This window comes from Nicotiana attenuata, unplaced genomic scaffold, assembly GCF_001879085.1.
Source record: "Nicotiana attenuata strain UT unplaced genomic scaffold, NIATTr2, whole genome shotgun sequence".
Taxonomy (NCBI): domain Eukaryota; kingdom Viridiplantae; phylum Streptophyta; class Magnoliopsida; order Solanales; family Solanaceae; genus Nicotiana; species Nicotiana attenuata.
Genome location: NW_017670556.1, coordinates 134,600 through 143,113, shown reverse-complemented (window position 1 = coordinate 143,113; position 8,514 = coordinate 134,600). Strand labels below are relative to the sequence as shown.

Sequence of the window (8,514 nt, the reverse complement as noted above, 5' to 3'; positions counted from 1 at the left end):
CTGAGTCGTGCTTTCCTGTTATAATATCGTTCAATTACTTGCTTTTGTGCTGCCATTCTTATTAGTGCCGCTTCTCTTCTTCCCTCTAACAAATCAAGATTCACCCGCATCTCCTCATCATTTGATTCTTCCGTTGTTTGAACGTACCGTGTGCTTGGTTCTCCTATTTCTACTGGAATCAAAGCCTCCGCGCCATAAACCATTGAAAATGGTGTTTCTCCCGTGCTTGTTTTTGTCGTTGTAGGATAAGCCCATAATACTCCGGGTAATACCTCAGGCAAATTACCTTTTGAATCTTGTAACTTTTCTTCAAGTTGTTGATAATGACCTTGTTTGTGGATTCCATTTGTCCATTCCCCACTGGATGATATGGTGTGGATGTTATCCTTTTAATTTGCCAACTTTGAAAAAATTCTGTGATTTGGGCTCCTATGAACTGTGGTCCATTATCACACACGATTTCCTTTGGTACCCCAAAACGGCATATTATGTTTCTCCAAATGAAGTCTTTAACTTCTTTTTCCCGCACCTGTTTAAATGCCCCTGCTTCTACCCATTTAGTGAAGTAATCTGTTAGCACAAGTAGAAACTTTACCTGACCTTTTGCTTGGGCAAGGGACCTACGATATCCATTCCCCATTTCATAAAGGGCCACGGAGCTATGACAGGGTGGAGTAACTCAGCTAGTCTATGCATATTGTTGCCGTATCTTTGACATTTATCACATTTAGACACGAAATCGTTCGCTTCTTCTTCACTACAGCAAAAAGTGGATGTAGCGGCAATAAAAAAGGAAATTAGCGGCAATAACAATAGCCGCTATATCATTTACCGGCCATTTATCTTTAGCCGCTGAAGCCAGGGTCGCTAAAGCCTTTAGCGGCATTTATCACAAAAGCTGGTAAAAGGTATGACTTATTGCCGCTAAATATAATTTGCTTTAACGGCAATTGTTTGCGACAATTATGATGACCGCTAAATCCAAGCTAAAACAGCTACTAACTCTTTTTTAGTGTCCATTTTTATAGCCACTAAATTCAAAAAAAATTGTCGCTAAAAGTACCTTTAGTGGTAAATATTTTGTGGCAATTAGAATGGCTATAATATCCCTTCTGAAAATGTGTTAATATGCCCTTTTAGCATCCATTTTAATGGCTAGTAAATTCAATTAAATTGCCGCTAAAAGTCATCTTTAGCAGCAATTATAATGGCTATAATATCCCCTGTGGAGACATCACAATTTGCCCTTTTATCGTCCATTTTTATAATCGATATGTCATGTTAAATTAGCGCTAAAAGTCACAAGTAACGGCAATAGTTTAGCCACCATTAATAATAGCTAATACATTCATTCAAAAAAAGTTTCAAATAACAAAACATACTAATATTAAGTCATAAAACATAATGTATCTCATTAAATTTTAACAAACAAAAGAAAGTACTAATCCAAAATATTAATATCACAGTAACTTAAAAAAAGCATATATTGTTTGAAGTAAATAGCTAATGTCATTATATGACTAATTCCAACGAATAATAATCTTCAAGTAATATTTGCAGCTCTTCATCATATTGAAATCTTTGACCCGCTAAATTATCGATCATCAGACTGTATGACCTGAAATTATAAAATAACTATATCAATAAATGAAATATATGAGCACCGTAGATGTACGCATAAGCAAGCAAATGTTCTTCTACTAGCAATCACTAAATATAAGAGGAATGCAAGACAGAGTTTATCACACCAATGTAGAAAGCAAAAAATATGAAATTTATGCGAGACTTGGCAATCAATATGACAAATATAAGATATACAAAGCTAGCTTAGCTCCTAGATAAATTGCGTATTGAAAAGGAATCTATTACTTCATGTTAAAGCCGCATTAGAAGGGACTTGATTCTGAACAAGACTCAATAGCTTTTAACGATAGTAGTATAGAACTATGTATTTTTCTTCCCAGAACCACCTTAGTGCTGTTTTGGCATCAACAAAATATTACTTATGCTAGAAAGCTGTCTCTTGGTGAGAGCTTAAATTCTGAATGTACTCCAGCTAAGAAGTTGCTGAATGGTTTAGGGTGGGCAACACCTCAATCACAAGGACAAAGAGGCTCCAAATTATTTTCTGACTCATAGATACTAATCCCTAGGATTTTCCTGAACTTATGTTATCAATTGCAGGATGGCTATCCATCCAATATGTGAAAGGGTACTTTACGTATAAAACTTGTTTCCCCGTGATACTGTAGACAAAGCAAGCCCTTAAAAATAGCAAATCATCAATAAATAAAGGAGATGCAAAAGTTGCCAACACCTATTCTACCAGTGGAGTATATCACAGAAGTGCATCGATAGATTAGATTTCCTTCTTAAAATAGACCGAGAGATCACATGACGATATAACTCAGGAAAAGCTTGACTCGTGCAAGTCTTTACTGATCGACTCAATAATGGATTTCTACCTCTATCATTGTACTGAATGAACATTACTAAGAGAAGACACTAATTTATGCGTGAGAGGATACACTAATTTATTGTTGTCCAAGAGTGGCAATCACAGTTTGACAAATTGGTTACCCACCAAAAATAGTATTTTCATTAACAACAACATCAGCAGCAGAATGTGGTGACAAAGAAAATGCTACTCTTAGACATATCTTATCACACTCTTCATTAAAAACGAAAAGCTAAAACGAGAGTTATCTGCATTTGAACATTCGGATGTATATGAACGTAGAAGATAAAGTAGCTTTGGTTCCAAAGAGACCTACTGAAAGTGGGAAGTAGAAGAAGCATATTTTTTAAGTAAGGAAGGTCCATTTTTTTCTATTTAAGAAATTATCTCAGTTAACAAACCTTTTCCTCAGGAAATATCTTTCTAGCAGAAATCTTTCCCTTTAATTGGAAAGAGATGTAAGATGTTTGAAAGACATGTAATAATATTTAACAAATGAATAGATTAAATCTTTAAAGGAAGAAAGAAAACGTTCGGGCGAAGATATACTAAGATCATAAAAGAAGATTTTTAATGATCTACAGTAAAAAACAAAAACAATAGCGAGCTAAAGGATAAAGATGAGTAGTACCGTGAGAAAGTGAAGTATTTTCAGCAATACTAGGTATCCTTGATGTTTGTGTTACTTGTTCATGGCCGCTGTTGGCGTCGGGGACCTGATAAATATTAACACATTAGATAACAATACTTTTATATGATTAAAATTTTATTAAGAATGTCTAAAACCTATGAAATCGAGTTACATGTTCACCTGAGGTGCCATTGATACTTTGAGGCATAGATTCATTAGAAACATATTTGTGCAGTAGTTGTCTCATTTGGAGTAACTCTGATTGCATCTTCTCTTGATTTTGTTAAAAATATCATTTAAACAATTAAAACTATCAAACAGTTAAACTATCTCTAATTTCTTCTATAGTTTTCACATATTGGTTCATTAACTTTTTTAGTAGAGTCATATACCAAGTTTCCACTACTTTACAATCTCTTGTTAAATTAAGGAAACCTAGCATGAAATATATCCCCCACAGATGGCACAACTTAATTCAAAAATTGGAGATGTACACTCCAGCTTTGAAGGTGACTAAGGTGACATGGGAGTTTCCTAGCCCAGGGTGGATCAAAGTAAATACAAATGGAACATCTCGAGGAAACCCAGGAAGAAGTTCCATAGGTTTTGTGTTGAGGGATGAAGAAGGAGATGTACATTATGCAAGAGGGAAGGAAATACATGAGACAACAAACAATGAGGCAGAGGCATTGGCTATCTTGGAAGCCTTGATATTCTGTGTTGAACACCAATATGTCCAAGTGATGCTACAAACTGACTCGTTACTGTTGAAGAATGTACTGGAAGGACTATGGATTGCTCCTTGGAATATTGCTAATCATGTGGAGGAGATTAAGAAAGTAATGCAGAGGTGTACTATTAATATATCACATATATTGAGAGAAGGTACTACCCTACACCCCCAGTCCCTAAACTAAGCATGAGCTCCTCTAATGTGAAGGTACAAATAAGGAATAATTATTCCTGGACATACATGCGAAGGCTGCCTAGATTTTGGTACGTGACATGTTCATATTTATGGCATCTAAAAATGGGAACAATGAAGGTATTGGGAAGTCATTACCCAGTGCACTTTGTTCATACTACATCCCAAGAATGATGCCACATAAAGTTTATATCAAGATACTACTGGGTAACACTCGATCTTCATGGCAAACAGGACGTGATCACCTATTCGACTACGATTGCGGACATTTTGGACACAGCAGGAGAGAAATTCGAGCTTCATCTGCAATTAGGGACATCATACCTTCATGTATCTGCTGAGACATCAAGATTACAAGCAGAAAATGTATAAAAACTGGAGGCCAAGTACTACACCTACAACAAATGCTATGCTAATAACTGCTTGTGCCTACATGATACCTGCTCTGCTTCTATGCCTTTTCCTTCACTATATGCAGCAGGGTGGACACATTATGGGACAGATCATGATCTACATTATGCACGGAAGACAGAGTTACTGGGCAATGAGTTAATGCTATCATGGCATGCTTAGTGCTAGTTTTTATTCAAGAACCTTACTACATTATTATATTTCTTTATCATTGGTTAATTAGTTCAGAATGTACTATCAGGATTGAGTATTCCTTGCTCAGTTCTGGTAATAGGGGCTATGTAATTACCTTAGCATGTCTTTACATCTTGTAAGACACTACACTACTTTTGCTTGTTTTGCTTTAGAACAAACAGATTCTTACAAAGAATCATGTCCACTGACCAAAATAATTTAGATGAGTAGGAAGGGCAAGGTTCAAGAAAGATTAAAAAAGCATCTACAACATTTATGCTCCTAAATGTCTCCGGAACACGAGTTCCTCTTCTTCTGCTAGTCTTGCTGTCAGTGGACATGAATCTTCTAAACTCAAGGTGATTATTCTACCCCGAAGTTTCAGAATGATCTTGGATCACATGAGTGCATTTTAGCTGGTATGCATAAAATACTTGATAGTCTTTGAGCCTTGAGCAGGCCATTCCTTATGCCTAAAGACATAACAATATTGTGTATTGCAATTAGTGTTCTTGTCTGAACATATCTCTTCACGGTATATTCCTTTTTTTCTCAAAAGACTGTTACAAGCTTATTCATTTTATAGCTCGAAATCAACATGCAATCTTCACGAATCAAATAGAAACTTGGCAAACATGACCTGAAACTATGCTTGATTTTGACGATGTACTTAGTTGCAGGCACTTAATTATGGATTCAGGAGGATGAAACGAATTCCGGGGGGTTATGACCCCTGCTATACTGTGTTTACTGAAGACTATTTCAACCGGTTAGATGTTCAAATTGCCCTCCACGTAAACATTGAAGGACGTCATACTGGAGTAAAATGGAAAAGTTGCAAGTGAGTTCAATTTTCAGCTCAATTTTGCTTCACATTCCGGAATAATGTCATGGTTATTTTTGCCCGAACTTCCTGCAGTATTTATTTATTATTTACTAACTTGGTTTCTGTTACGTACTTTACTAGTGATCCAATGTTCCAGAAGTACAACTATAATGTGTTATCTGTCCTGCCAATATACAAAAAGCTTATCCAAGGGGGCCTGAAGATTTGGATTTTTAGGTATTTGAATTTTTCTTATCTCTGTCTTTATTTTGATATTAGCTTGTTTTTGTTCTTGTTATAGTTGCACGTATCCTAGTATGAAATCGTCGTAAATATTTTAAGAGGGGTCAAGTCCAGTATTTTTTCGTGATTACTCATACCCCTTGGGCAGAATCTTATTCGCTTAGTTCCGCCTTGCATTAGCCTTAGAAAAAATACAGAGGAACCAATTCAAAGACATGAAAACAGAAATTGTAAACACAAAAAGGCAGCAGATATCACAAACAACTATCAATCAGAGTAAACAACAAAAACGCAGCAGACAAACAAACAAAAATAGAGTAACAGAGGAGAATCAATTCAATCAATCGACTATCAATCTAACAGCAGGCAGATATCACAAACAACTTAGCAGACACAAAAAAAAGCTATACTTTCACAAATCTCAAAACGCCATAGTTTGATATCAAAAATTAGAAATTGTTACCTGGTAAGCAGAAATTTTTTGCCGATAGACAAGAAATTGAAGGAGAAGAATGATTTCTGCAACAATATTGAAACCTACACGAGTAGAGAAGTTGGAAACGGATGAGAAAGAGAAGATTGACAGCGACGATTGAGCATATTCGAGCGGCATCAACCCAAAATCAATTGTAAATCGATTTCAAGAAACCTGCTGGGTAAGAACAGAAGTTACCTGGGGATGGTCGGAGACCGTGGTAGGGTGAACTGGCGGAGATTGTTGCAGCGTTAGTGTTAAGCCCGTAGGTTTTGCTACGGCGTGCCTCACCTTCAAATTGGCGACCGGCGTGCGTCTTTAATTTTGAAGAGAATATGTTTTCCTATTATTTTCTAGTCGGAGGGAATGTAATTTCTTGTCCAAAAAAATTGGAGGGAAATATTTTTTTTTGTATGGAGCGAAAGTTAAAATAATAAAAAAATTAATTTCAATTAGTGCTTTTTAGCGGTAATTTTTTAATTGTCGGTAAAAGGATATCTTTTACTGGCTATTGATCATGTGCCGCTAATATTTCAGCTTAAATAATTTATTAGCGACAATTACCTTATTGCCGCTAAATAATTGCCGCCAAAGACCTTTTTGTAGTAGTGCTTCCATCTTGGGCCAATAATACTCTGCTCGAATCAATGTTTTTACTAGCGACCTTCCACCAGCGTGACTTCCGCAATGTCCTTCATGTATTTCCCTCATCACGTACTCTGTTTGAGAAGGTCCAAGACACCTTGCTAATGGTCCGCCGAACATCTTTCGATAAAGATTCCCTTGATGCAAACAATAACGAGCAGCTTTCTTGCGAAGTGCATGAGCTTTTGTTTTGTCAATAGGCACGGTTCCATGCTGTAAAAAAGCAACAATTTTATTTCTCCAATCCCATGTTAAATGATTAAAATTTACCTCATTCTTATAAGGTTCGAGGACGGAATGAAATAGATGTACGACTGAAGCATTTGCATCATTTGCTACGTCTGCTGCGGACGCGAGATTAGATAAAGCATCTACTTCTGCATTCTCGTCTCTTGGGATCTGCATTACCTTCCACGTTTGGAATTGTTTTATTAGCTCCCGTACCTTTTCAAGATACTCTTGCATTCGAGCTTCCCTGGCCGTATAAGTCCCCTGTATTTGATTAACCACAAGTTGAGAATCGCTCTTGATTATAATTTGTGATATGCCAAGTTCCCGTGCCAGTTCTAAACCTGCAATGACAGCTTCATACTCTGCTTCATTGTTAGTTATCGAATGACACTTTATAGCTTGTCTAATAGTTTCACCCGTGGGTGGTACGAGAACTATTCCTAAACCTGCGCCTTTTACATTAGATGAACCGTCAGTGAATAAAGTCCAAGTCCCCGGGTTTGCACCATTAAAAACTTGTAATTCTTTTTCAGCTTCTAACTGCATCCCCTGACTGAAATCAGCTACGAAATCAGCTAATACCTGAGATTTTATAGCAGTCCTAGGTTGATAAGTGATGTCGTACTCACTTAATTCTATAGCCCATTTCGCTAATCTACCTGATAATTCATGTTTATGCAAAATGCTTCGTAATGGAAAAGCAGTAACCACAGCAATGGGATGACATTGAAAGTAAGGTCTTAATTTTCTAGATGCCATAATCAAAGTGAGCGCTAATTTTTCTAGTTGCGGGTACCGTGTTTCTGCATCTAGCAAAGACTTGCTTACATAATAGATAGGAGATTGCTTACCTTGATCCTCCCGGACTAAAACAGCACTTACCGCAACTTCTGACACGGCAAGATAGATGAGTAACTTCTCTCGTACCTTTGGTTTCGCCAACAACGGTGGATTTGACAAATATACTTTTAGATTCTTGAGTGCTTGCTGACAATCTTCGTTCCATTCAAAATGATCCTGTTTCTTTAAAGCTGAGAAAAATTTGAAACATTTTTCTGAAGACTTGGAAATGAATCTCCCCAGAGCTGCAATTCTCCCAGTTAACCTTTGAACTTCTTTTTTACTAGTAAGTACATCTGGAATTTCTTCAATAGCTTTAATCTGTGCAGGGTTCACTTCAATTCCACGGTTAGAAACAAGAAAACCTAAAAATTTTCCTGATGCCACTCCAAATGCACATTTTTCTGGATTCAACTTCATATTATATTTTCGCAAAATTTTAAACGTATCAGATAAATGCGATATGTGATCTTCTGAATGTTGAGTTTTAACTAACATATCATCTATGTATACTTCCATGGTTTTACCTAAATGTTCTTGAAACATTTGGGTGACCAACCTTTGATACGTTGCACCTGCATTCTTAAGACCGAAAGGCATTACCTTATAACAATAAGTCCCCCTGTCTGTTATAAAAGAAGTTTTTTCTTCATCA

General features: G+C 36.5%; 1 long non-coding RNA gene across 1 annotated transcript; it reads right to left on the bottom strand.

Moving 5' to 3' along the window:
* Positions 1-1,345: 1,345 nt before the first annotated feature.
* LOC109240919 lies at positions 1,346-6,499 on the bottom strand. Its single transcript, XR_002070166.1, has 4 exons — positions 6,342-6,499; positions 6,132-6,205; positions 3,090-3,174; positions 1,346-1,618 (listed from the first exon to the last, which is right to left on the bottom strand). It is a non-coding gene; the product is annotated as an uncharacterized LOC109240919 (long non-coding RNA).
* Between the last annotated feature and the right edge of the window lie 2,015 nt (positions 6,500-8,514).